General features: G+C 46.9%; 2 protein-coding genes across 10 annotated transcripts in view; one reads left to right on the top strand and one right to left on the bottom strand.

Annotated features, from left to right (window-relative positions):
• MPLKIP (M-phase specific PLK1 interacting protein) overlaps positions 1-25,445 on the top strand; it is an 811,813-nt gene that overhangs the window by 781,483 nt on the left and 4,885 nt on the right. The window lies entirely within an intron of this gene.
• Positions 1-25,445, bottom strand: part of SUGCT (succinyl-CoA:glutarate-CoA transferase) — a 772,786-nt gene that overhangs the window by 744,469 nt on the left and 2,872 nt on the right. The gene's annotated exons all lie outside the window — the stretch shown is intronic.

The following is a 25,445-nucleotide window of genomic DNA, read 5'->3' as shown; positions in this document are numbered from 1 at the left end:
AACAGTGAAAGGGATATGCCCTAACTGACTCCATCTTGGTTCTAACCTCCAGGCTGCCCTTGTTTATTACTGGGCATAGGATGAACTATCTTTGGGTAGAACGTAGTTTAAAGTGGAACTTTGAAACAAAGCCAGTAAAAGTCCTTTCCCAAATCAAATCCCTTACTTGCCTGGGGACAAGACTGCCATTGTAAAACTAACAAATTAACCACAAGATTAGAAATTATGGTTTAGGAGTCACGCACACACAGGCTGCAAGATTCCGAACCTTCCCAGTTGCTCCTAGGGATAACATCACTATTGTAAAACCTAACATTGGTGCTGAAGATATTTCCTAGACCCTGTGTTCTGATGCACCAGCTGTGCCACCCAGGCCAATAATCTGGCTCAATCTGTTCTGTGATCCCACCCAGAAACAAAAGACAGCTAGAAAAACCCACTTTGACCCCTGTGACTTCATCTCTGACCCATCCAATCAGCACTGCCTATCCTCTGGCCCCCAACCTGCCAAGTTATCCTTAGAAACTTCAGTCTCCAAATTTTCAGGGAGACTGATTGGAGTAATAAATCCCCAGTCTCTTATACAGCTGGCTATGCATGAATTAAACGGTATCTGGGTCACTGAGCACAATGAATAACTGGGCAGTTACATAGTGACTTGAGGAAGCTGAGACTCACCTCTGAGGTCACTTTCTGTCACTTGTGCAGACCTCTGGTTCTCATGCAGGTTTACAATTAGGAGCTGTTATGGCTTCTTGAATGTCAGACATGTTGGCAGTGCTTCCAAGATCCCTAACACTGTCTCAGGCTCTGGGATCCAAGGATGGCCTTGAAGAGAGATCTTGGAAATATCTATACTGTCCTCATGCCATGCCAGGCATACACAACAGTGTTTAACACTAATTCAGTTTCTGCACCTAAGGAGCTCACAGTCACTGTGAATACAATCTTCATCTAAAAAAGGCAGCTGAAGCCAGTGAAAAGGACATGTCCAGCTGCCACATAGATGCTTTCAGCGCCAGCATTCCACTGGCCTCATGTGCTCAGGTCACATGACTGGAAGCCACCTCCAGTTCTTAACTTTTCTACCTCTAGGTAATCCAAGATAAAACTTTGTTTTGTTTTGTTTTGTTTTGCTTTGGTTTTTGAGACGGAGTCTCACTCTATCGCCTGGCTGGAGTGCAGGGGTGCGATAACAGCTCACTGCAACCTCTGCCTCCCGGGTTCAAGTGATTCTTCTGCCTCAGCCTCCCGAGTAGCTGGGACTACAGGTGTGCGCCACAACGCCCAGCTATTTTTGTGTGTGTGTAATTTGGTAGAGACAGGGTTTCACCATGTTGGCCAGGATGGTCTCGATCTCCTGACCTTGCAATCTGCCTACCTCAGCCTCCCAAAGTGCTGGAATTACAGGCGTAAACCACTGTGCCCGGCCCAAGATAAAACTTTCTCCCTGTCTCTTCATCTCTTTTTCCCTGAACTCATCATCATATAAATGGTAATTCCCTGACTAAGGCCTAGGAATGTAACTGCCCAAGGGGTTCACCTTGCCCACTGCCTAGATAGAGCCAATCATCAAGACAGGGGAATTGCAATCCAGAAAGAGTAATTCACGCAGAGCTGGCTTAGCGAAGACCAGAGTTTTATTATTACTCAAATCAGTCTCCCCAGCATTCAGAGAGCAGAGTTTTGTCATTGTTGTTGTTTGTTTTTGTGTGTGTGTGTGTGTGTGAGTAGTTTCGCTTTTGTTCCCTAGGCTGGAGTGCAATGGCTGATCGCGACTCAATGCAACGTTCACAACCTGGGTTCAAGCGATTCTCCTGCCTTGGCCTCCCGAGTAGCTGGGATAACAGGCGCCCACCACCTCGCCCAGCTAATGTTTTTGTATTTTTAGTAGAGATGTGGTTTCACTATGGTGGCCAGGCTGGTCTTAAACTCCCGGCCTCAAGTGATCCACCTGCCTCAGTCTCCCAAAGTGCTGGGATTACAGGCAGGAGCCACCTTGCCTGGCCCAGCAAGCAGAGGTTTTAAGGATAACTTGATGAGGATCGGGAGAGCCAGTGAGCCAGGAGTGCTGATTGGTCAGAATGAAGTCCTAGGGAGTCAGAGCTGTCTTCTTGATCAGTCAGTTCCTGGATGGGGGCCATAAGATCAGATGAACCAGTTTATTAATCTGGGTGAGGCCACCTGATCCATCAAGTGTAGGGTCTGCAAAATATCTTAAGCACTGATCTTAGGAGCAGTTCTGGGAGTGTCAGAATCTTGCAGCCTCCAGCCGCATGACTCCTAAACCATAATTATTTTTATGAGGCAGGGTCTCAATCTGTCGCCCAGGTTGGAGTGCAGCAGCACGATCTTGGCTCACTGCAACCTCCACCTCTTGGGTTCCAGCCGTTCTCCCACCTCAACCTCCCGAGTAGCTGGGAGTACAGGCATGAACCAGCACACCCTGCTAATTTTTGTATTTGTTTGTTTGTTTGTTTTGAGATGGAGTTTCTCTCTTGTTGCCCAGGCTGGAGTGCACTGGCGCGATCTCAGCTCACTGCAACCTCCAACTCCTGAGTTCAAGCAATTCTCCTGCCTCAGCCTCCTGAGCACCTAGGATTACAGGTGCCTGCCACCATGCCTGGCTAATTTTTTGTATTTTTAGTAGAGATAGGGTTTCACCATGATGGCCGGGTTGGTCACAAACTCCTGACCTCAGGTGATCCACCTGCCTCGGCCTCCCAAAATGCTAAGATTACAGGCGTGAGCTACCACATCTGGCCAATTTTTATATTTTTAGTAGAGACAGGGTTTCGTTATGTTGGCCAGGCTGGTCTTGAAATCCTGGTCTCAAGTGATCCACTCGCCTCCCAAAGTGCTGGGATTATGCGCATGAGCCACTGCGCCCGGCCCTAAGCCATAATTTCTAATCTTGTGGCTAATGCTAGTCCTACAAAGGCAATCTAGTCCCCAGACAAGAAGGAGGTCTGCTTTGGGAAAGGGCTGTTACAGTCTTTGTTTAAACTATAAGCTATAAACTAAGTTTCTCCTAAAGTTAGTTCAGCCTACGCCCAGGAATGAACAAGGACAGCTTGGAGGCAAGAAGCAAGATGGAGTCAGTAAGGTTAGATCTCTTTCACTGTCTCAGTCACAATTTTGCAAAGGCAGTTTCAGGAAGACCCTAGCTACATTTATAAAAATCCAGTATTTAAGGTTATATCTCCAAATCTTTAAATCTAAAATAAGCTACATGCTTATTAATCTGTTGCACTTTTCAAAGAACGGACTGTGTTGGGATTCAAAAACTGAGACCCCAAAATTCGGCATATTGACATGCTGAACTGAAGGAGAAACCTCAAGGACTCTCCAAGGTTCCCCACCCCTACCATTGCTTATAAAGAAGTTTAAGATTTTTATCTGCCTAAACTCCAGGGTCACCCACCAAAGAACAACTGGTTTTTCTTCCCCTCCCTGGAAGACCAAGAATGTAATCAGACCTGAACAGCCCCTTTCAGAAGATAAAGCCTGTCTCTCAGACTCATTCAAATTCTAAAGAGAACTAGTTAATTTTAAAGAGAACGAGTTAATCGCTCTCCTCATCCATTCATTCTCCCTAGCAATCCTTTACTTCCCCCAACAGAGTTCCTCTTGTCTCACCGTTCCCATAACCTCTTTCATCAGAATCCAATCCCCTATTCTTTCTGTAACCTCAAGATGGTGTGGTGTAGGAGCTCTTAAACCTCATCATGGGGATGGGTCTTCATTCTTTTTTTTTTAGGCGAAGTTTTGCTCTTGTTGCCTAGGCTGTAGTGCAATGGCGCCATCTCAGCTCACAGCAATCTCCGCCTCCCGGGTTCAAGTGATTTTCCTGCCTCAGCCTCCTGAGTAGCTGCGATTACAGGCATGTGCCAGCACACCCGGCTAATTTTGTATTTTTAGTAGAGATGGGGCTTCTCTAGAGATGGGGTTGGTCAGGCTGGTCTTGAACTCCCGACCTCTGGTCATCCACCCACCTCAGCCTCCCCAGGTGCTGGGATTACAAACATGAGCCACTGTGCCCAGCCAGGTCTTACCTTTCCACAGCTGATAGTCAATTCACATTTCTTGGGAAACATAGTTGCCTGTGTTAGATAGGAGTTCTAAATTTCTTTTCAAAGAATTACTATGTCAGTATTGTTAGGCAGGAATCTAGACCCAACATGGCGGCTTACCCGGAGTAGCAGGCCTTTTGTTAAAGACTCCCTTCACCCTCGTACACACCCGCAGACTTACATGTGTCAGAGTTCTGGCTGGGCACACTCCCCCATGACCTGCAGCTCACCTGCATTCCACAAGTTCCTAAACAGCAGTTTCGGTTGACAGTTTCCAAAGACCCCGTCCTCATGACCCTTACTCAACTCCTGCCCTAGTAGTTTCAAGACCCCCTAGGCCCTGTTTGCACAACCAGCTTCCCTACCTCTCGGGCTATAAGAAGCCCCTACCCTCCTCCCTCAGCGCAACTTCCTCAGCTCACACCTTTAGACCGAGGAACCTTGCCCGCAAGCCCTAATAAAAGCTATTCTCACTGCCATTTGCCTTGTGTCTTTGTTCCCAGTTCAGCTGCAGCCTCAGTTTACCTTTACATTTGGTGCCAAAACCTGGGAGGAGATCCCCTCCCCAGACACCTGCCGGGTTGGGCAGGCTCTCCTCTCCCTGAGCCGGGATCCCCTCCTCAAGCCTGGAGCTCTCTCACCAAATTTGACTCAATTCGATCACTGCTGGGTAAGTTTCCCCCCGTCCTGAAGGCTCCCTCCGGGACTCCCTGTCCAAAATGCGGGGCCGCGTCAGGGGCTCTCTCTGGTCAGCTGTGACCTCGGCACGGGGGACTAGGAGACGTCCAACCTCCCCGGAAGCCACCATACCCCGCACTCCGCGTGGCAGTGGGAGGACGCTCCCATTGCCTCCGGACTGCCCGCCTTGAGACCATGGGAACTACCCAGTCCAAACCAAACCAAAAATCTCCTCTGGGGTGCCTCTTGGTGAATCTCCAGACTTTAAGTCTCAGCCAAGACATAAAACGAAAGCAGCTCATTTCTTCTGCACAATAGCATGGCCGCAATATAATTTGGATAATCAGTCTCTGGCCTGCAGAAGGCACTCTAGACTTTAACATTCTCACAGATCTGACCAACTTCTGCAGGAGACTAGGCAAATGGTCCGAGATACCCTATGTTCAGGCCTTTTGGGACTTGCGTTCTCACCCAGATCTCTGTGCCCAATGCTCATTAGCTCAAGTTCTGCTGGCAAAGTCTCTTCCCTTGAGCAAGGAGAGAGATGATTCCTCCTCTTTTTCTGAGCCTCCTGACACCCTATCCTGGCCACCCCTATGGTCTCCCGCCCAACCTCCTCCTTACCCTGACCCACCATTATCCCCGTCCTCGTCAATGCCTCCCCACCCTTCCCCCCCTCCTGTGCCCTTACCAAACCCGACAGATTCTGTCTCCCCTACCTCCACCTCCTCCCCTTCCTCGCCTGTCTCAGCCCATACTCGGTCCAGGACCGACCTCCTGTGTCCCTTACGAGAGGTGGCAGGCGCCGAAGGAGTAGTCCAGGTCCATGTGCCGTTTTCATTGGCAGACTTGTCTAAGGTTGAGGAGCGTGCAGGCTCCTTTTCGGCCAATCCTACTCGTTATATCAAAGAGTTTAGGTATCTATGCCAGGCATATGATCTCACCTGGCACGACCTTCATGTCGTTATGACCTCAACCCTGTCTCCTGAGGAGCAGGAACACATCCTAGCAGCAGCCAGGCAGCATGCTAACCAGGTTCATTTAACTGACCCTGCCATGCCAGTCGGCACCGAGGCAGTGCCCTCGGCTGAGCCCGACTGGGACTACCAGGTAGGGCAGGCAGGCCGCCATCGCTGAGACATGATGGTTCAGTGCCTTCTTGCCGGCATGCAGGCAGCCTCTAACAAATCAGTCAACTTTAACAAACTAAAGGCGGTAGTCCAAGGCGCAGATGAAAATCCGGCTGTTTTCTTAACCGACTGACAGAGGCACTTATTCAGTATACCCGCCTTGACCCTGCCTCCTCTGCAGGAGAAGCCATCTTAGCTTCATACTTTATTTCTCAGTCGGGCCCCAATATCCAAAAAAAGTTTAAAAAGGCAGAGGACGGCCCTCAAACTCCCATCCAGGACTAGTCAAACTGGCCTTCAAGGTCTACAACTCCAGGGAGGAAGCAGCTGAGGCCCAACAACAGGCCAGGCTAAAACAGAAGGTACAACTCCAAACCCAGGCCTTGGTAGCAGCCCTGAGACCGGCCGGCTCCAGGAGCTCCCAGAAAAGAGGTACTACCCAAGCACCACCTGGTGCCTGCTTCAAGTGCGGCAACGACGGCCACTGGGCCAAGCAGTGCCCCAACCCAAAGGAGCCAACCCACCCCTGTCCGAACTGTCGGCAGATGGGCCACTGGAAGTCAGACTGCCCCGACCTAAGGACGGTCGCTGCGCCTCCAAGTGACGACCCTCCTCCAGGTATTGGAGGCGCCTTCCAGCTCCTCGACACTGACGAAGATTGAAGAGGCCCAGACTCAGGGACCCCTCTCACTCTCACGAGCCCAGGGTTATGCTCCAGGTAGCGGGTAAGTCCATATCCTTCCTTATGGACACGGAGGCTACCTACTCTGTTTTGCCTTCCTTCAGTGGCCCCAGCCACCCCTCCGCTGTCACAGTCATGGGAATTGACGGCACTCCCTCCACCTACCGCCAGACTCCTCCTCTGTCTTGCCGCCTGGATGTCTCCCTCTTCTCGCACTCATTTCTTATCATTCTTTCGTGCCCAGTCCCCTTGTTAGGACGAGATCTCCTCTCCAAGCTAGGGGCCTCAGTTCACTTCCGACCCAACCCCTCCCCACACCTCGCGTTCCTCTTCCCCCTTCTCTCACCTGACAAACCCCACCAGGCTGACCTCCCACTCCCGTTTCCAGTCCCCATTAACCCTAAGGTGTGGGACACCTCCACCCCGATCATTGCCCAGCACCACACTCCGGTCCGCATCCAGCTAAAAGACCCTTCCAAGTTCCATTCTAGATCCCAGTTCCCTATCTCCCTTGAACATCGACAGGGATTAAAACCTATCATTACATGCCTGCTCCAACAGCACATGCTAGTTCCAGCCAACTCACCATGCAAAACTCCTATCCTGCCTGTACGGAAAAGCTCTGGGGCCTATCGTCTTTTGCAGGACCTACGCCTCATCAATGAGGCAGTAGTCCCTACCTTTCCAGTTGTTCCTAATCCATATACGCTCCTCTTGCGCGTTCCCCCTGACACCACCCATTTCACTGTCCTTGACCTGAAGGATGCCTTCTTTACCATCCCTCTACACCCAGACTGCCACTTTCTGTTTGCCTTCACAGGGAAGACCCAGACACTCATGTTTCTTCCCAGTTGACCTGGACTGTCTTGCCTCAAGGGTTTTGAGATAGCCCCCATTTTTTCGGACAGGCACTGGCACAGGACATCCTCCTCTGCCCCCTAACCCATAGCACCCTTCTACAATATGTAGATGATCTATTACTATGTCGTCCTTCCTGGGAGTGCTCCCTTACAGACACTGCTACACTTCTAAATTTTCTAGGTGACCAAGGTTACCAGGTTACCCCGGGTAAGGCTCAACTTTGCAGCCCTTCTGTCACCTACCTAGGCATACTCCTCACACTCACTACAAAAAGCCTCACAGCAGATAGAATAAGCCTCATTGAAACTCTCCAGCCTCCTCAGGATGCGGAAGAGATCTTGTCCTTCCTAGGACTGGTGGGCACAGTGAGCCTTATCCCGTGGCCCGATTCAGGATCTTTAAGGCCTACATCAAGGTCATAAGCAGCCTCTCAGCCTGGCCTCTGACATCAGACAACAGGAGGAAGCCATCTCAGCTCTAACCCAGGCAGCAAGCCCCAGGACAGCAGCAACCTTTCTCCTGGCTAACCTTAGTCAGGGAAGGGGCTCAAGTGGTACACACGGCCGAGGTACACAACATCTCTCGTTGTTTCTTGTGTGTAGCCTTGAATAAGCCCCCACTTGTTGCGGTACCTTTACCCAGACCTTTTAACTCCTCTAACCTAACCGCCTCCTTTCCCCTTCCTGGCCAAACACTACATCAATAAGTCAGGACTAGTAGAAACCAATCTCCTCACTCTAGAAAAGATTCAGGAAAGACTCCACCAGAAAAACCTCAGATCAAGGCCCTCACTTAGGTGGTGGCAGTCGTCTGTGGCCGGTTAAGTCCTACCCTTTCTAAGGCCCTTACTAATCACTGGCTTCTTGCTACTCATAGCTCCCTGTGTCCTCTGCTTCATACAGGACCGCATGAAAGAAGTCTCCCAGGTCACTTTCAATCAGATGCTGCTCCACCCCTATACCCGAGTTCCGACCTCCAAAGAACCCCACAACGACCCATACCAGCAGGAAGCAGCCAGATGAACACGTCGCCCCATTTTCTTATTGGAAAGAGGTCGGAATGTTAGGCAGGAATCTAGACCCAACATGGCAGCTTACCCGGAGTAGCAGGCCTTTTGTTAAAGACTCCCTTCACCCTTGTACACACCCGCAGACTTATATGCGTCAGAGTTCTGGCTGGGCAGTCACACTCCCCCATGACCTGCAGCTCACCTGCATTCCACAAGTTCGTAAACAGCAGTTTCGGTTGAGTTTCCAAAGACCCCGTCCTCATGACCCTTACTCAACTCCTACCCTAGTAGTTTCAAGACCCCCCAGGCCCTGTTTGCACAACCAGCTTCCCTACCTCTCGGGCTATAAGAAGCCCCTACCCTCCTCCCTCAGCGCGACTTCCTCAGCCCACACCTTTGGACCGAGGAACCTCACCCGCAAGCCCCAATAAAAGCTATTCTCACTGCCATTTGCCTTGTGTCTTCGTTCCTGGTTCGGCTCCAGCCTCAGTTTACCTTTACAAGTATGTTCAATTCTTTGCCTTCTACTTTTAAACTTAACTTCTTCATAAAGCAACATTTTTCGATTATCTTCTCCACCCTGACTCATTCCGATTACCTGATTACCTACTCTACCCTGACTCCAATTTCCTGCTCTCTCATAATCATTTTTCCCACCAAACCACTCACGCTGTCACTCTCTTTAAATTAGCCAATCAGAGTTAGTTTAGCCTGTGTGGTCTAACCCTAGCCAATAGGGGAATGACACAGCAGCAGGGGCCATGTGCATCAGGAATAAGAACCCCTTCCCCTCCCTTGTCCAAGTGTGTGCTCACCATTGCTCCATCTGAAAGGGCACACCATTCTATAGAAGTACATTGCCTTGCTGAGAATTAAAAAGAAAATTTTATATTTGAGTGCTATTTCTTTTGCGGCACCGAAACTTTATTTATAACAATTTGGGGGCTCTCCCTTGATTACATTCCCCTCCGGGGGCGGTCTCTGGTTCTCCCTCATGAGGAGGTCCACCCTGCCCCCTTGTGGTGGCCTCAAGGGTGAGAAATCAGGACCCACCCGGTGCGACAAATTTCTCAGCAACGCTGACAGAAACTGGCCAGTAACCTAGCTGAAAGGATCCTCACATACTGTGGCGATGTCTCTGTGTAAAGACCAAGGAAGAAGAAGCCGCAGGAGCTGGTAAAGTATTTCCTTGGTGGTTGGAACTAAGGAAAAAGCTGCAGGGTGGTAAAGCATTCCTTGGTTAGGACATACCAAGGAGAGAGAAATCACAGGGACAGTAAAGCATTCCTTAGTTGGGACTAGGGAAAGAAAGCCGTGGGATGTGGTTTAGTATTCCTTAGTAGAGATGTCTTGGAGGTTAAAAAGAGGTGAGAAATCCTCATTGAGGTGGTGGCTCAACCTCAGAAGGAAGTGAGAAATCCCCACGATGGGGGGGTTGAACCTCAAAAAGAGGTGAGAAATCCCCATGCGGGGGATTGAAGCTCACACAAACCTCCAGTAGTAACAAAAATATTCAGAACCCCCCTCTCCTTTCTTCTCTGGGGAAGAAAGAGTGGCTCCACTCCTGCTGGTCCCTCCCCTAGTGGAAGGGGAAGGAGGGGGAGAACATCAGCATGACTGGCAGAGGAAACAGGGAGAGAGAGAGAGAGCGAGAAAGAGGAAAGAGAGAGAGAAGCAGAGAGAGAGAGGAAGAGACAGAAAAATAGTCACAGAGAGAGAGAGGAAGAGACAGAGAGAGAAAGAGAAAGTCAAAGAGAGGAAGAAAGAAAGAGAGAGATAGAAGTAGTAAAAATAGTGTACCTTATTCCTTTAAAAGCCAAGGTAAATTTAAAACCTATAATTGAAGGTCTTCTCTGTGACCCTGTAACACTCCAATACCACCTTGTTGTCTGTTGGGAACAGGCCCCAAAATCTGGCCATGAACTGGCTGCAAAACTAGCCATAAATAAAATCTCTGCAACACTGACATGCTCGTGATGGCCTTGACGCCCACGCTGGAAGGTTGTCGGTTTACCGCAATGAGTGCAAGGAACACCTGGCCACCCTTTGTTTCCCATAAGGAATACTTTTTGGAAATCTTATAAGTGACTTGCTGTCAATAAATATGTGGATAAATCTCTATTCAAGGCTCTCAGCGCTGAAGGCTGTGACACCCTTGATTTCCCACTCCACACTCTATATTTCTATGTGTTTGTCTTTACTTCCTCTAGTGCCACTGGGTTAGGGTCTCCAAGACCCAGCTGGTCTTGAAAGGAGCTGGGCACATTCCTCAGCCCCCGGGCTCAAAACTCCCTGAGCCTAGCACAAACACATCCCATCCTCCCATCCCACCACCATATATCTCTCAAACTCCCTGAGCCCAGTACAAACACCACCTGGAAAGTCTCCGATAAGGGGACAGCCGTTCAAGGTTACTGAAAGCGCAGGAGCCAAAAGAATTTCTTTGTTCCCCTGCAACTTTCGGGCTATAAAAAGCAAAAGCTCGCATTGTTCGGGGCCCTCTTGTATACTGTGTAAAGGAGGGACCAAGTTCGAACTTGTAGTAAAGATCCTTGCCGCTTGGCTTTGACTCTGGACTCTGGTGGTCTTCTTTGGGGAACAAACAGTCTGGGCATAACATCTGGGGGCTCGTCCGGGATTCCCCAAGCCCACCAGACCCCTGGTCAACGGATCTGCTAAGATCGATCTACTGATAGGTGAGCTGGCTCGTCTCCGTTTGTCTGTCTGTGTCTGAGTGTCTGTTCTGAATCTGAATCTGTGACTCGCGAGGTCTGAAACTGAAGCTGGCACAGTCCTGGCGGACGCACTATAGGACAGCCAGTGGAGACCGGTGGGAGACGTCCCCTGGCTCTCTTCTGATTTAAATTGTGATCTGAGTTGCCGGAGCGCATTCGCGATCCGGGCAACAGCTGACTCTGACCCCGGTCCCCGGATGCGCGCTCGCGGTCTGAATTGCCCCGGTCCCCGGGTGCGCGCTCGCGGTCTGAATTGCCCCGGTCCCCGGGTGCGCGCGCGCGGTCTGAATTGCCCCGGTCCCCGGGTGCGCGCGCGCGGTCTGAATTGCCCCGGTCCCCGGGTGCGCGCGTGCGGTCTGAATTGCCCCGGTCCCCGGGTGCGTGCGTGCGGTCTGAATTGCCCCGGTCGCCGGGCTCCCAGCTTCCGGCGCCGCGCTCCCGGCCCGGTCCCCGGGCTCCCAGCTTCCCGCGCGGATTTCCTTTACAGGGATTCTAACCCACATTCCTTTACAAAAAGAGACACAGAAAGTGAGACTGGGGAGAGGGAGAGAATGAGTGAGAGAAAGACCATAAAAGACGGGAGAGGGAGAAAGTGAGAAGGGAAATCGGAAAGAGAAAGGGGAGAAAACGGCAGACGTGGAGAGTCAGAGAAAGAGACAGAAAAAAAAAAAGAGACTGAGTATAAAGGAGAAAGGACACGGGGATGACAGAGAGACAGAGAGAGAGAAAGCGCGCGCGAATGAGATAGAGACTTAAAGAGAGACCCTGTAAGTATGTCAATCAAAGATTTAGACAGAAACGGAAAGATTAGAGAGAGAGATAGAGGGAGGGAGCAGGCGGAGGGGAGGCGGGCTCGCTGAAAGGGAAAGTAACTTTAAAAGGCCGGCGGGGCGGACGCGAGGGCGCACTTCGCGGACTAGCCCCCACCCCCAGCTGCCTGACTCCACGGTGGCTTTACCCCTTCGGGAAATAAGACCCCCAGATGACACAGGAATCCCCAAGCTCCAGTACTGGCCATTCTCCACCAGTGATCTGTATAACTAGAAGACTCAGAGTGCTCAGTTTTCAGACAACCCCAAAGATTTACTGGCTTTACTGGATAGTGTCATGTTCACCCACCAGCCCATTTGAGATGATTGTCAGCAGCTCCTCTGAATCTTGTTTACCACGGAGGAGCGAGAGAGAATACAGGTAAAAGCTAGAAAGCTGGTCCCGGGGGACGACGGTCAACCGACTGCTAACCCTGACCTCATAAACGTGACCTTTCCTCTGACCAGGCCGGCGTAGGACTACAACATGGCAGAAGGTAGGGGACAGCTACACCTTTATCGCCAGACTCTAATGGCAGGTCTCCGGGCAGCTGCTCGCAAGCCCACTAATTTGGCTAAAATATATTCTATTCGGCAAGAAAAGACAGAGAGCCCAGCCACCTACTTAGAAAGATTAATGGAAGCTTTTAGACAGTACACCCCCATAGATCCAGAGGCTCCAGAAAGTCAGACAGCTGTTGTAATGTCTTTCATAAATCAGGCAGCCCCAGATATTAAAAAAACTCCAAAAACTAAAAGACTTGGAAGAAAAGCGGATTCAAGACCTCCTTCAGATAGCCCAGCAGGTTTATAATAACAGAGATACTCCAGAAAAAAGGCAATTTAAGGCCACTAAAAAAGTGACCAAGGTCCTGGCAGCAGTAGTACAGAAAGAACATCTACAGCCAGAGTACACCCAACCTAGGCGGCCCCCCCAGGCATGATAATCTGAAAAAAGACCAATGTGCCTACTGCAAGGAGGCTGGCCACTAGGTAAGAGACTGCCTCGCTGCTGCCCAACCCGGACCTGGACGCCCCACTCCACGACTGCACCGAGGTACTAGCTCAGGTGCACGGAGTTCGAGAAGACCTGCAGGATCGCCCACTTCCTGACGCCGACCTCGTCTGGTTCACTGATAAGAGCAGCTTCATGCATCAGGGCCAGAGATACGCTGGAGCGGCAGTGACTTCAGAGACTGAGGTAATCTGGGCGGAACCCCTGCCCCCGGGGACATCAGCCCAGAAGGCCGAACTAATAGTGCTCACCCAAGCTCTTACCTTAAGGGCGGAGAAAAAGCTGACGGTATATACAGACAGCCGATATGCTTTTGCAACGGCGCATATACATGGGGCCATTTACAGGGAGTGGGGGTTACTGACGGCTAAAAAAAAAAAAGAAATAAAAAAACAAGCAAGAAATCCTAGCCCTGCTAACAGCCCTATAGAGGCCAGAAAAGTTAGCCATTGTGCATTGCCCAGGGCATCAGAAACTAACTACTCCAACTGCTCAAGGCAACTTTCTGGCGGACCAAACTGCAAGAAAGGTGGCGAAGGCTCCCAGCCAACTCCTTGCACTCCAGCTCCCTGACCCGGGCCCCCGGGACTTGCCATATTTCCCTGATTATTCAGAACAAGATCTCCAGTGGATTGACAAGCTTCCCCTGAAACAGATCCAGAATAGGTGGTGGACTGATACTAATGACCAAACCATCCTACCAGAAAAATTAGGACAACAAGTGTTAAAACACATCCACCGAACCACCCACCTGGGTGCTCGGCGGATGATAGACCTGATCAGACGCTCTAAGCTCAAATTCAGACATACAGCCGAGACGGCCAGCAACATCGTGACAAGTTGCAAAGTCTGCCAGCTTAACAACGCCTACCCCCAATCCCAGGCTGCAACGGGAACAAGGCTTAGAGGAACCAGGCCCGGTATCTACTGGGAAGTAGATTTTACTGAGCTAAAGCCAGGAAAATACGGGTATCGGTACTTACTTGTCCTTGTAGATACTTTTTCAGGGTGGACTGAAGCATTCCCCAGCAAGAAGAAAACTACTCAGGTTGTAGCAAAGAAAATCCTGGAAGATATCCTCCCCAGGTATGGCTTCCCCGTCCAGATAGAGTCAGATAATGGGCCGACCTTCGTCGCTAAGGTAAGTCAGGATTTGGCTTCCATCCTTGGGGCAAATTGGAAACTACATTGCGCTTACAAGCCCCAGAGTTCAGGACAGGTAGAGAGAATGAATCGGACCTTAAAGGAGACCTTAACTAAATTAACTATGGAGACTGGCGCTAATTAGGTGGTCCTTCTCCCCTATGCTCTGTTCTGGGCCCGTATTACAGACTAGGCCTTACTCCTTATGAAATTATGTATGGCAGACCCCCACCCTTAGTTCCCGGCCTAAAAAAAATGATCTGCTCAAGTCTGAAACAGAAAATGTCTCTGAACTCTTATTTTCCCTACAAGCCTTGCAGAAAATTCATCAAGAAATCTGGCCCAAGCTGAAAGAACTATATGAGACCGGTCCCCCGCCGACACCCCATCCGTACCAGCCGGGAGACTAGGTCCTGGTCAAGCGACACCGACAAGAGACCCTAGAACCCAGGTGGAAAGGACCACTCCAGGTACTCCTAACCACACCCACCGCCCTGAAGGTAGAAGGCATCGCATCGTAGATCCACTATACCCACGTCAAGCCAGTGGACCCAACCTCCGATCTTCTGAGACCAATCACGGCGGCGGCTGAAGCACCGGACGCGTGGACTGTGGACAGAGCTAGAAACAACCCCTTAAAACTCACCCTGCGCCGGCAGCATAGCTCACTGCAAACATGCAGTTAGGAATCTCCCTCACCGCATCCTTCATTGCGGCCGGACTGGCGGGGGGAGCCCTAGGTCACACCCTCATAGAAAGTAACAAGTTGTACCAACAATTTGCTGTTGCTATGGAGGAGTCGGCTGAGTCCCTTGCCTCCCTTCAGTGACAGCTCACGTCCCTAGCTCAGGTAACCTTGCAGAACCGGAGAGCCCTAGACCTACTCACTGCAGAAAAAGGTGGTACATGTATATTTCTAAAAGAAGACTGTTGTTTCTACATAAATGAATCAGGACTTGTAGAGGACCGGGTCCAACAGTTACGCAAGTTAAGCACTGAAGTAAAAACACGGCAGTTTGCTTCAGCTGCAGACCAATGGTGGAATTCCTCTATGTTTTCTCTGTTAGCCCCCTTCCTTGGACCCCTGCTAAGTCTACTATTTCTGCTTACCGTAGAACCTTGTGTTGTTAACAGAATTTTACAATTTGTTAAGGAGAAATTTGACACCGTACAACTCATGGTCCTCAGAGCCCAATACCAACCTGTAAACGCCGAAACAGAATCAGACTTATAAGACCCAAGATTGGCTCTAAAGATACCTGAAAAGAAGGGGGGAATGAAAGGAGCTGGGCACATTCCTCAGCCCCCGGGCTCAAAACTCCCTGAGCCTAGCACAAACACATCCCATCCTCCCATCCCACCACCATATATCTCTCAAACTCCCTGAGCCCAGTACAAACACCACCTGGAAAGTCTCCGATAAGGGGACAGCCGTTCAAGGTTACTGAAAGCGCAGGAGCCAAAAGAATTTCTTTGTTCCCCTGCAACTTTCGGGCTATAAAAAGCAAATGCTCGCATTGTTCGGGGCCCTCTTGTATACTGTATAAAGGAGGGACCAAGTTCGAACTTGTAGTAAAGATCCTTGCCGCTTGGCTTTGACTCTGGACTCTGGTGGTCTTCTTTGGGGAACAAACAGTCTGGGCATAACAGTCTCAGCAGTTGTCAGTGTAAATAAGGGCGTAGCCTGAAAGCACTAAGGCCACTGACAACCTGAGGCCACTGATTAGCATTCCTAATCAAAAATCCTTAACCCAGTAACATGCGGATGGCCCAAATGCATTCAATCTGTAGCGGCAACTGCTTTGCTAGCAGAAGAAAATAGAAAAATAACTTTCAGAGGAAACCTCATTGTGAGCACACCTCATCAGGTCAGAAATATACTAAGTCCAAAAAAAAAAAAAAAAGCAAAAAAGGTAGCTTACTGACTCAAGAACCTTAAAGTATGAGGCTGTTCTGTTAGAAAAAGAGGATTTAACATCAACCACCGAAAATTCCCTTAACCCAGCAGGTTTCCTAACAGGGAATTTAAATCTTAATTAGAATACAAAGGTCTGACCAGACCTAGGAGGAACTCCCTTCAGGACAGGAGGATAGATGGTTCCTCCCCACAGTGATTGAGGGAAAAAGACACAATAGGTATTCAGTAAGTGATAAGGAAACTCTAGTAGAAGCAGAGTTAGGAAAATTGTCTAATAATTGGTCTGCTCAAACATGCGAGCTGTTTGCACTCAGCCAAGCCTTAAAGTACTTATAGAATCAGGAAGGAACCATCTATACCAATTGTAAGTTAATATGGACTGAACTGGGTCTTATTAATAGCAAAGAATAATTGAAATCCCAAACTTACAAGGTTTTCAACAAAACTAAAGTTTGCTGAAAGTTAACAGTGTCACATGTATTATCCTAACTTCTAATCTTCTGGCCTTAGGCAGTCTAGTCCACAGACATGAAGGAAGTTGCTTTGGAAAAGAATGGTTATCATCTTTGAGAAAAAAAAAGAAAAAAGTAGGGGGAAGAATTTATGTAAAAAGGAATGCTATATGGTAAATGCTTGTCCTAAAATAAATTAACTGGTTGTTTAAAGGAAGAATAATTGAAAGCCCAAACTTACAAGGTTTTCAACAAAAGTAAAGTTTGCTAAAAGTTTGCAACTGAGGCATATCTAAGAATTGTCTATGAAAGTTGTGGAAAAAAGATATAAAAGGAAATTTATGCAAGAAATGTTGTATAATTTAAAAGTAATTAGGCCTCCTGAATGTAAAACTATTGAAGAAACAGTTTATGTGCAAGGTGTGTAAGGAAAGTAAATATACTTTTGATAAAAGGATTATAATGAGGCATAACAATGTGGATTTTTACCTACATTAAAAGGTTAAAAATTTTTTTTTGTTTAAAAGGTTTAAGCAAGTTTCGAAACATTAATTTTAAAGGAAATTCTGTGTGTAAACATATTGGCTAAAGTTAAAGGGGTATCATCCAGTTTTTCTGTGAACTGGACATTAAAATTAAAGCACAACAGGTTTTTCTTAAAGCACGAATCTGCTTTTTAACAAAAATTATACAAGGTTAAAAAGAGTATAAAAATCTTACTTTATGGTCAGACATTAAAAATTGGATAAATGTGACTACAAGGTTTTATTAAAATTAAGTTTATCATTAATAGCACACTAATTTAAAGGTGAAATTTAGCTTATCTGGTATAAAAATCATACAGGAAGCATTGTCAAATAAAAAACAGTGTCTGGCTTTCTTTGGTCTAAAAACTAATAAAAATAGGTGCTAAAGGAAATTTCTCAGTAAGAAGACACCAAGGACTATAAAGTCCACTGCTGATGTCCCCACATTAAAAAACAAAAGATCAATTTCTTAGAAATTATATACTTGGTTTACCTTCCAATTTCCTTTCCCTCAAAACTAAAAGTCTTCTAGCACAGGTACCATGCCTAGAATTTCCGTTAAACTAGCACCAGCCTAAGGATCACCTTCTCATCAAAGGAAAACTCCAGCCAGTCTGGGAAGGACCCTACCTTCTGCTGCTAACCACTGAGACTGCTATTTGTACAATGGAAAGGGGATGGAGTCATCACACCAAAAGCACCGCCCCCTCCAGAGTCATGGGTCATAGACCCGGGGGAAAACCCTACCAAACTAAAGCAAAGAAAAATTTAACTCTCTTTCATCTATTCTATTACTCTTTCATCTTTCCTCACTCTATTGCTGACTACCTAGTTATTAATATAACCAAGCCAATTTCTCTTCAAACTACTGCATTTGATGCACGCCTTGTTATACCCTGTGGGGACTTGCCAAGTCAAAGACAGCTCTCTACTTCAGAAAAGTACCTCTGTCCCTCCTGACTCTCCTGAGACTAGACATTAGTGAATTGGGACCATTCAATCCGGGGAGATTTCGATAAAGACCCCAGTGTCAACCAGGAGTCTTGCCCCGCGACATAGAGCTTTTGCACTGTAGTTTCTCCAACATTCTATGGACCACTAAAGAGCAAGGATGGACTGCTCCAACAGGTTTTTGTAATTTCCTAAAACCATACATTCATTTTACTATAGGGACAGCCAACCCCCAACTGGGGATCAGCTAAACCACTGCAATCCAATACAGGTTATTATCTCAAACCCTCAAAGTTCTTCCCCTTTTCTAAGCTGGTTCCCTTCTTTAAGCCAGTTTTAAGGTATGTGGGCTGAGGTTTCAGGACAGACCCTATGCGATTCTTTGAAATACGTTTCTTTGATCCCCCCCCGCCTATACCTTCCTCTAAGCCTTCTTCCAAAACCTCTCACAACTGAACAATTGCCCCTCCTCCATCTAACGATAAGACCAAGATAGCTATCGTAGAAGGTAAAGATTTAAAACAAACTTTGGCAATTAAGAAAGGATACCAAGATGCAAACGCCTGGTTAGAATGGATCAAGTATTCCACCTGCACGTTAAACAAAAGCAATTGTTATGCTTGTGCGCATGGCAAGCCAGAGCCCCAGACCGTCCCCTTTCCATTAGGGTGGTCGTCCAGTCAACCGGGCATGGGCTCCCTGGTAGCTCTTTTCCAGGATTCTACAGCCTGGAGTAACAAGTTGTGCCACGCTCTCTCTCTGCTATATCCCAAAGTCCGTCATGCTGCAGGTCAGCCCCCGAGGGCCATCCAGCCTCCATCTTCCAAAACCAATTTTACCTTGTGTCTCCAACGACAAGGGGAAATATTAGGCATTCCTTGGAGACTTAACAGGATTCAGTGAAGTCTTACACTTCCAAGAGCTGACCCATCAGTCTGCCCTTATTCATCCCTGAGCGGATGTATGGTGGGATTGTGGAGGACCTGTACTGGACACTCTGCCAAATAATTAGAGCAGTACTTATGCTCTAGTCCAATTGACTATCCCTTTTACTCTGGCCTTTCATCTACCAGAGGAAGGAAAAACCACACATCATAAAGCAAGAGAAGCCTCTTATGGGTCTTTCGACTCTCATGTCTATTTAAATGCAACGGGAGTCCCACAGGGAATACCAGATCAATTTAAACCCTGAAATCAAATAGCTGCAGGATTTGAGTCAATATTTTGGTGGGTGACAATTAATAAAAATGTAGATTAGATAAACTGCATATATTACAACCAACAGCAATTTATTAACTACACTAGAGATGCTGTTAAAGGAACAGCTGAGCAATTGGGGCTACTAGCCAGATGGCTTGGGAAAATAGGATAGCCTTAGACATGATATTAGCAGAAAGAGGAGGAGTTTGCGTCATGATTAAAACTCAGTGTTGTACCTTCATCCAAAACAACACTGTCCCTGATGGAAGTATAACAAAAGCATTGCAAAGTCTGACTGCTGTGTCCAATGAGTTAGCCAACAACTCAGGGGTAAATGACCCCTTTACACGATGGCTAGAAAAGTGGTTCAGTAAATGGAAAAGAAGAATAGCCTCAATTCTTACTTCCCTCGAGCCCTAATGGGTGTACTTATTCTTGTCGGGTGCTGTGTCACACCATGCATCCATGGGTTGGTGCAGAGGTTCATAAAAACAGCACTTACTAAAACCTCCCTTAACTATTTCTCTGCCTTATCCAGAGAAGCTTTTTCTTTTGGAAAAATCAAGCAAAACAAGTAAGCCAAGACATATTAAAGAAGTTTGAAGAGAAAGAGCTGTAAGGAAATGCAAGAGGAGGGAATGTTAGATATGAGTTCTAAATTCCTCTTCAAAGAATCGGTATGTCAGTATGTTCAATTCTTTGCTTTCTACTTTTAAACTTAACTTCCTCATAAAGCAACCTTTTTCAATGACCTGCTCCACACTGACTCATTCCAACTACCTGCTCCACCCTTACTCATTCTGATTACCTGCTTCACCCTGACTCATTCCGATTATGCTCCACCATGACTCATTCCAGTTACCTATTCCACTCTAACTCATTCCGATTACCTGCTCATTCTCCACCCTGACTCATTCCAATTTCCTGCTGTGCCATAACCATTTCTCCTGCCAAACCACTCACCCCGTCACTCTCTTTTTTTTTTTTTTTTTTTTTTTTTTTTTTTGAGACGGAGTCTTGCTCTGTCGCCCAGGCTGGAGTGCAGTGGCCGGATCTCAGCTCACTGCAAGCTCCACCTCCCGGGTTCACGCCATTCTCCTGCCTCAGCCTCCCGAGTAGCTGGGACTACAGGCGCCCGTCACCTCGCCCGGCTAGTTTTTTGTATTTTTTAGTAGAGATGGGGTTTCACCATGTTAGCCAGGATGGTCTCGATCTCCTGACCTTGTGATCCACCCATCTCGGCCTCCCAAAGTGCTGGGATTACAGGCTTGAGCCACCGCGCCCGGCCCGTCACTCTCTTTAAATTAGCCAATCAGAATTAGTTTAGCCTGTGCGATCTAAACCTACCCCGCCGTATATATATAGGGGAACGACACAGCAGCAGGGGCCACATGCATCAAGGATAAGAACCCCTTCCCCTCCCTTGTCCAAGTGTGCGCTCACCATTGCTCCATCTGTATGGGGACACTCTTCTATAGAAGTACATTGCCTTGCTGAGAATTAAAAAGAAAATTTTATATTCGAGTGCTATTTCTTTTGTTGCACCAAAACTTTACTTATAACATGGGCTACTGGAGTCAAACCCTGTCTCAAAAAAAAAAAAAATTCCGCTGAACAATGAGAACACCTGGACACAGGAAGGGGAACATCACACACCGGGGCCTGTCGTGGGGTGGGGGAAGGGGGGAGGGATAGCATTAGGAGATATACCTAATGTAAATGACAAGTTAATGGGTGCAGCACACCAACATGGCGCATGTATACATATGTAACAAACCTGCACGTTGTGCACATGTACCCTAGAACTTAAAGTATAATAATAAAAAAAAAAAGAATTCCCTCTGCCTCAATCTTCATATATTACCTGTAAGTGTGATGAGAAGCACACTTTTTTTTTTTTTGAGACGGAGTCTTGCACTGTCTGTCGCCTGGGCTGGAGTGCAATGGCATGATCTCAGCTCACTGCAGCCTCCCACTCCCGGGTTCAAGCGATTCTCCTGCCTCAGCCTCCCAAGTAGCTGGTATTACAGGCGCCCACCACCATGCCCGGCTATTTTTTTGTATTTTTAGTACAGATGGGGTTTCACTATGTTGGCCAGGCTGGTCTCAAACTCCTAACCTCGTGATCCACCTGCCTTGGCCTCCCAAAGTGCTGGGATTGCAGGCATGAGCCACCGCACCTGGCCCGAGAAGCACACTTTCATGCATAATCTGTCAAAAATGTATAAATCATATGGGCACAGTGGCTCATGCCTGTAATCCCAGCACTTTGGGAGGCCTTTGCAATGAGCCTATATTGCGCCATGGTAGTAGAGGAAGACTGTCTCAAAAAGAAAAAAAAAAAAGGAAAAGAAATCCCTAGGATTTCTGTTCACCAATAAGGTTCTACCCGAAGACGAAACCAAGAAGGCAGTCCCATTTACGATAGCTACAAAAAAATAAAACACCTAGGAATATATTTAACCAAGAAGGTGAAAGAAATCTACAAGGAAAACTACAAAACACTGATGAAAGAAACTATAGATGAAACAAATAAATGGAAAAACACAGCATGCATGTAGGTTGAAAGAATTAATATGGTTAAAATGACCATAATGCCCAAAGCAATCTGCAGGTTCAATGCAATTTCTATCAACATTATTTTTTCACAGAATTAGAAAAACAATTCTAAAGTTCATACTAAAAATGAGCACGAATACCAAAAATATCCCAAGCAAAAAGAACAAAGCTGGTGATATCACATTTTCTGACCTCAAAATATACTACAAGGCTATAGTAGCCCAAATAGCATTATACTCATAGTGTCTATAAAAACAGACACATAGGGCCACGTGCGGTGGTTCATGCCTGCAATCCCAGCACTTTGAGAGGCCAAGGCAGGCAGATCATGAGGTCAGGAGTTCAAGATCAGCTTGAGCAACATGGTGAAACCCCATCTCTACTAAAAATACAAAAATTAGCCGAGTGTGGTGGCGTGTGCCTGTAATCCCAGCTACTCAGGAGGCTGAGGCAGGAGAATCACTTGAAACTGTGAGGGTGGAAGTTGCAGTGAGCCAAGATCGTGCCACTGCACTCCAGCTTGGGCAAAAGAGCAAGGCTCCACCTCAATAAAAAAATAAATAGACACATAGATCCATAGAACAGCATAGAGAACCCAGAAATAAACTCACATACTTACAGCCAACTGATTTTTGACAAAGTCGACAACATATACTGGGGAAAGGATACCCTTTTTCAGTAAAAGGTGCTGGGAAAATTGGATTGCCATATGCAGAAAAATGAAACTGGATCCCTGTATCTCACCATATAAAAAAGTCAATTTGGCCAGGCACGGTGGCTCACACCTATAATCCCAGCACTTTGGGAGGCCTAGGCGGGCGGATCACCTGAGGTCGAGAGTTTGAGACCAGCCTGACCAACATGGAGAAACTCCGTCTCTACTAAACAAACAAAAAATTCCCCGGGTATGGTGGCGCATACCTGTAATCCCAGCTACCTGGGAGGATGAGGTAGGAGAATTGCTTGAACCCGGGAGGCAGAGGCTGCGGTGAGCCGAGATCGCACCATTGCACTCCAGCCTGGGCAACAAGAGCAAAACTCCATCTCAGGAAAAAAAAAGAAAGAAAAAAATCAACTCAAGATGGATTAAAGACTTGAATGTAAGGATGAAACTATAAAAATACTGAAGAAAACCTACGGGAAACTCTTCTAGACATTGATCTAGAAGAGATTCATGACTGAGACCTCAAAAGCACAGGCAACAAAAACAAAAGAAGGCAAGTGGAATTTAATTAAACTAAAAAGTTTCTGCATAGCAAAAGAAATAATCAACAGAGTGAACAGATAACCTGAGAAATGGAAGAAAATATCTGCAAACTACACATCCAACAGGGGACTACTATCCAGAATTTGCAAGCAACTCAAACAACTCAACCACAAAAAACAAATAATCCCATTAACAAACGGGCTAAGGACACGAGTAGGCATTTTTCAAAAGACAAACAAGCATATCAAAAACGTTCACCATCAGCCGGGCACGGTGGCTCACGCCTGTAATCCCAGCACTTTCCGAGGCTGAGGTGAGCGGATCAGCTGAGGTCAGGAGTTCAAGACAAGCCTGGCCAACGTGGTGAAACCCGTCTCTACTAAAAATACAAAAATTAGCCAGGTGTGGTGGCGCACGCCTGTAGTCCCAACTACTCTGAAGGCTGATGCAGAACAATCCTTGAACCCGGGAGGTGGAGGTTGCAGTGGGCTGAGATCTTGTCACCAAACTCCAGCCTGGGTGACAGAACAAGACTGTCTCAAAAATTAATTAATGAACAGTATTATGAATCCTGAATTTATTTAATCTTTTTTATTTTATTTATTTTATTTTATTTTTTGAGCCAGAGTTTTGCTGTTGTTGCCAAGGCTGGAGTGCAATGGCGTGATCTCGGCTCACTCCTGACCTCAGGTGATCCACCCACCTCAGCCTCCTAAAGTGGTAGGATTACAGACATGAGCCACCATGCCCAGCCTGATTCCCAAACTTAATCCAATAACAGATTTCTTCTCAAACATTGGCAGTATGCTGTAATCATTTTAAATTCATAACCAGAACATTAGTTGAACACAAAATTCAAGACTCTAGGGAAACAAAGTAAAAAGAGTTTGTATATTGCTAGAATTGTCTATTAAGAGTCATGTTTTCATGCTTTTAATCTTCCCTGAAAATTTCTGTGTACTGCCATGAGTAAAATTTTTAAAAAATGTTCAACATCACCAATCATCAGAGAAATACAAATTAAAACCACAATGAGATATCATCTTACACGCATCAGAATGGCTATTAAAAAGACAAAAAACTCACAGGATGTTGGTGAGGAAGCTGAGAAAAGGGAACTCTTATACACTGTTGGTGGGAATGTAAATCAGTGCAACTTCTATGGAAAACAGTATGGAGATTTCTCACAGAACTAAAAATAGAACTGCCATAAGATCCAGCAATCCCACTACCTTGCATCTACCCAAAGGAAAATAAATCATTATATCAAAAAGACACCTGCACTCATGTTTATCACAGCACTATTCATAAAGGCAAAGATATGAAATCAACCTAAGTGCCCATCAATGAAGCACTAAATAAACAAAATGTGGCATATATACAAAATGGAATACTATTCAGTCATAAAAAAGAATGAAACTGCTTTTTGCAGCAACATGGATGGAACTGGAGGCCATTATCTTAAGTGAAACCACTCAGCACAGAAAAACAAATATTGCCTGTTCTCCCTTATAAGTTGGTGCTAAATAATGTGTACATATGGAAGCAGAGTGTGGAGTGATGGGCAATGGAGACTTGGAGGGTTGGGAATGTAGAGGGAAGGGGATGGACTACAGGAGGTTGCTTGCTGGGTACAATGTGTGTTGTGCCAGTGATGGATGCCCTGAAGGCCCTGACTTCACCCCAATACAATGTATCAGTGTAGCAAAACTGCACTTGTACCCCCATGAATAGATGCCAAAAAACAATCATAACTGGCTGGGGCACAGGGGGCTCATGCCTGTAATCCCAGCACTTTGAGAGGCCCAGGTGGCTGGATTGTGTGAGCCCAGGAGTTCAAGACTAGCGTGGGCAACATGGCAAAACCTCATATCTACAAAAAATACAAAAATTAGCCAGGCATGGTGGCACACACCTCTGGTTTCAGCTACTTGGGAGGCTGAGGTGGAAGGATCGCTTGAGCCCAGGGAGGCGGAGGTTGCAGTGAACTGGGATTGTGCCACTGCACTCTAGCCTGTATGAAAGAGCAAGACATGTCTCAATACTTAAATAAATACAAAATATATATATAGAGAGAGTACACTGCTATAAGACAGAAAGACACAACTCAAACTTTTTTATTGTCAGTTTAATCATCTTGCTACAAAATGTACTACTGAAAGCTTAAAAAGAGCATGGCTTTTGAATTTTAATAAATTTTAGTGAAATTTAGTTAGATTGAAGTTATACAGATAAATGCATTGGTGGAATAAAGATCTATATACTCATTATGCGGCCATCAGTTAAACTGTTTACTATTAAATTAATTTGTTGGTTGGGCATGGTGGCTCACCACACCATTTAATCGCAGAGTTTTGGGAGGCCAAGGCAGGAGAGGGGAATGCTTGAGGTCGGGAGTTCTGGGAAACATAGCAAGACCCTGTCTCTACAAAAAATAAATAAATAAATAAAAATTAGCCAGGCATGGTAGCATGAGCCTGTAGTCCTAGCTACTTG

This window comes from Macaca thibetana, chromosome 3, assembly GCF_024542745.1.
Source record: "Macaca thibetana thibetana isolate TM-01 chromosome 3, ASM2454274v1, whole genome shotgun sequence".
NCBI lineage: Eukaryota > Metazoa > Chordata > Mammalia > Primates > Cercopithecidae > Macaca > Macaca thibetana.
This window is presented reverse-complemented; position numbering and strand designations above follow the sequence as displayed.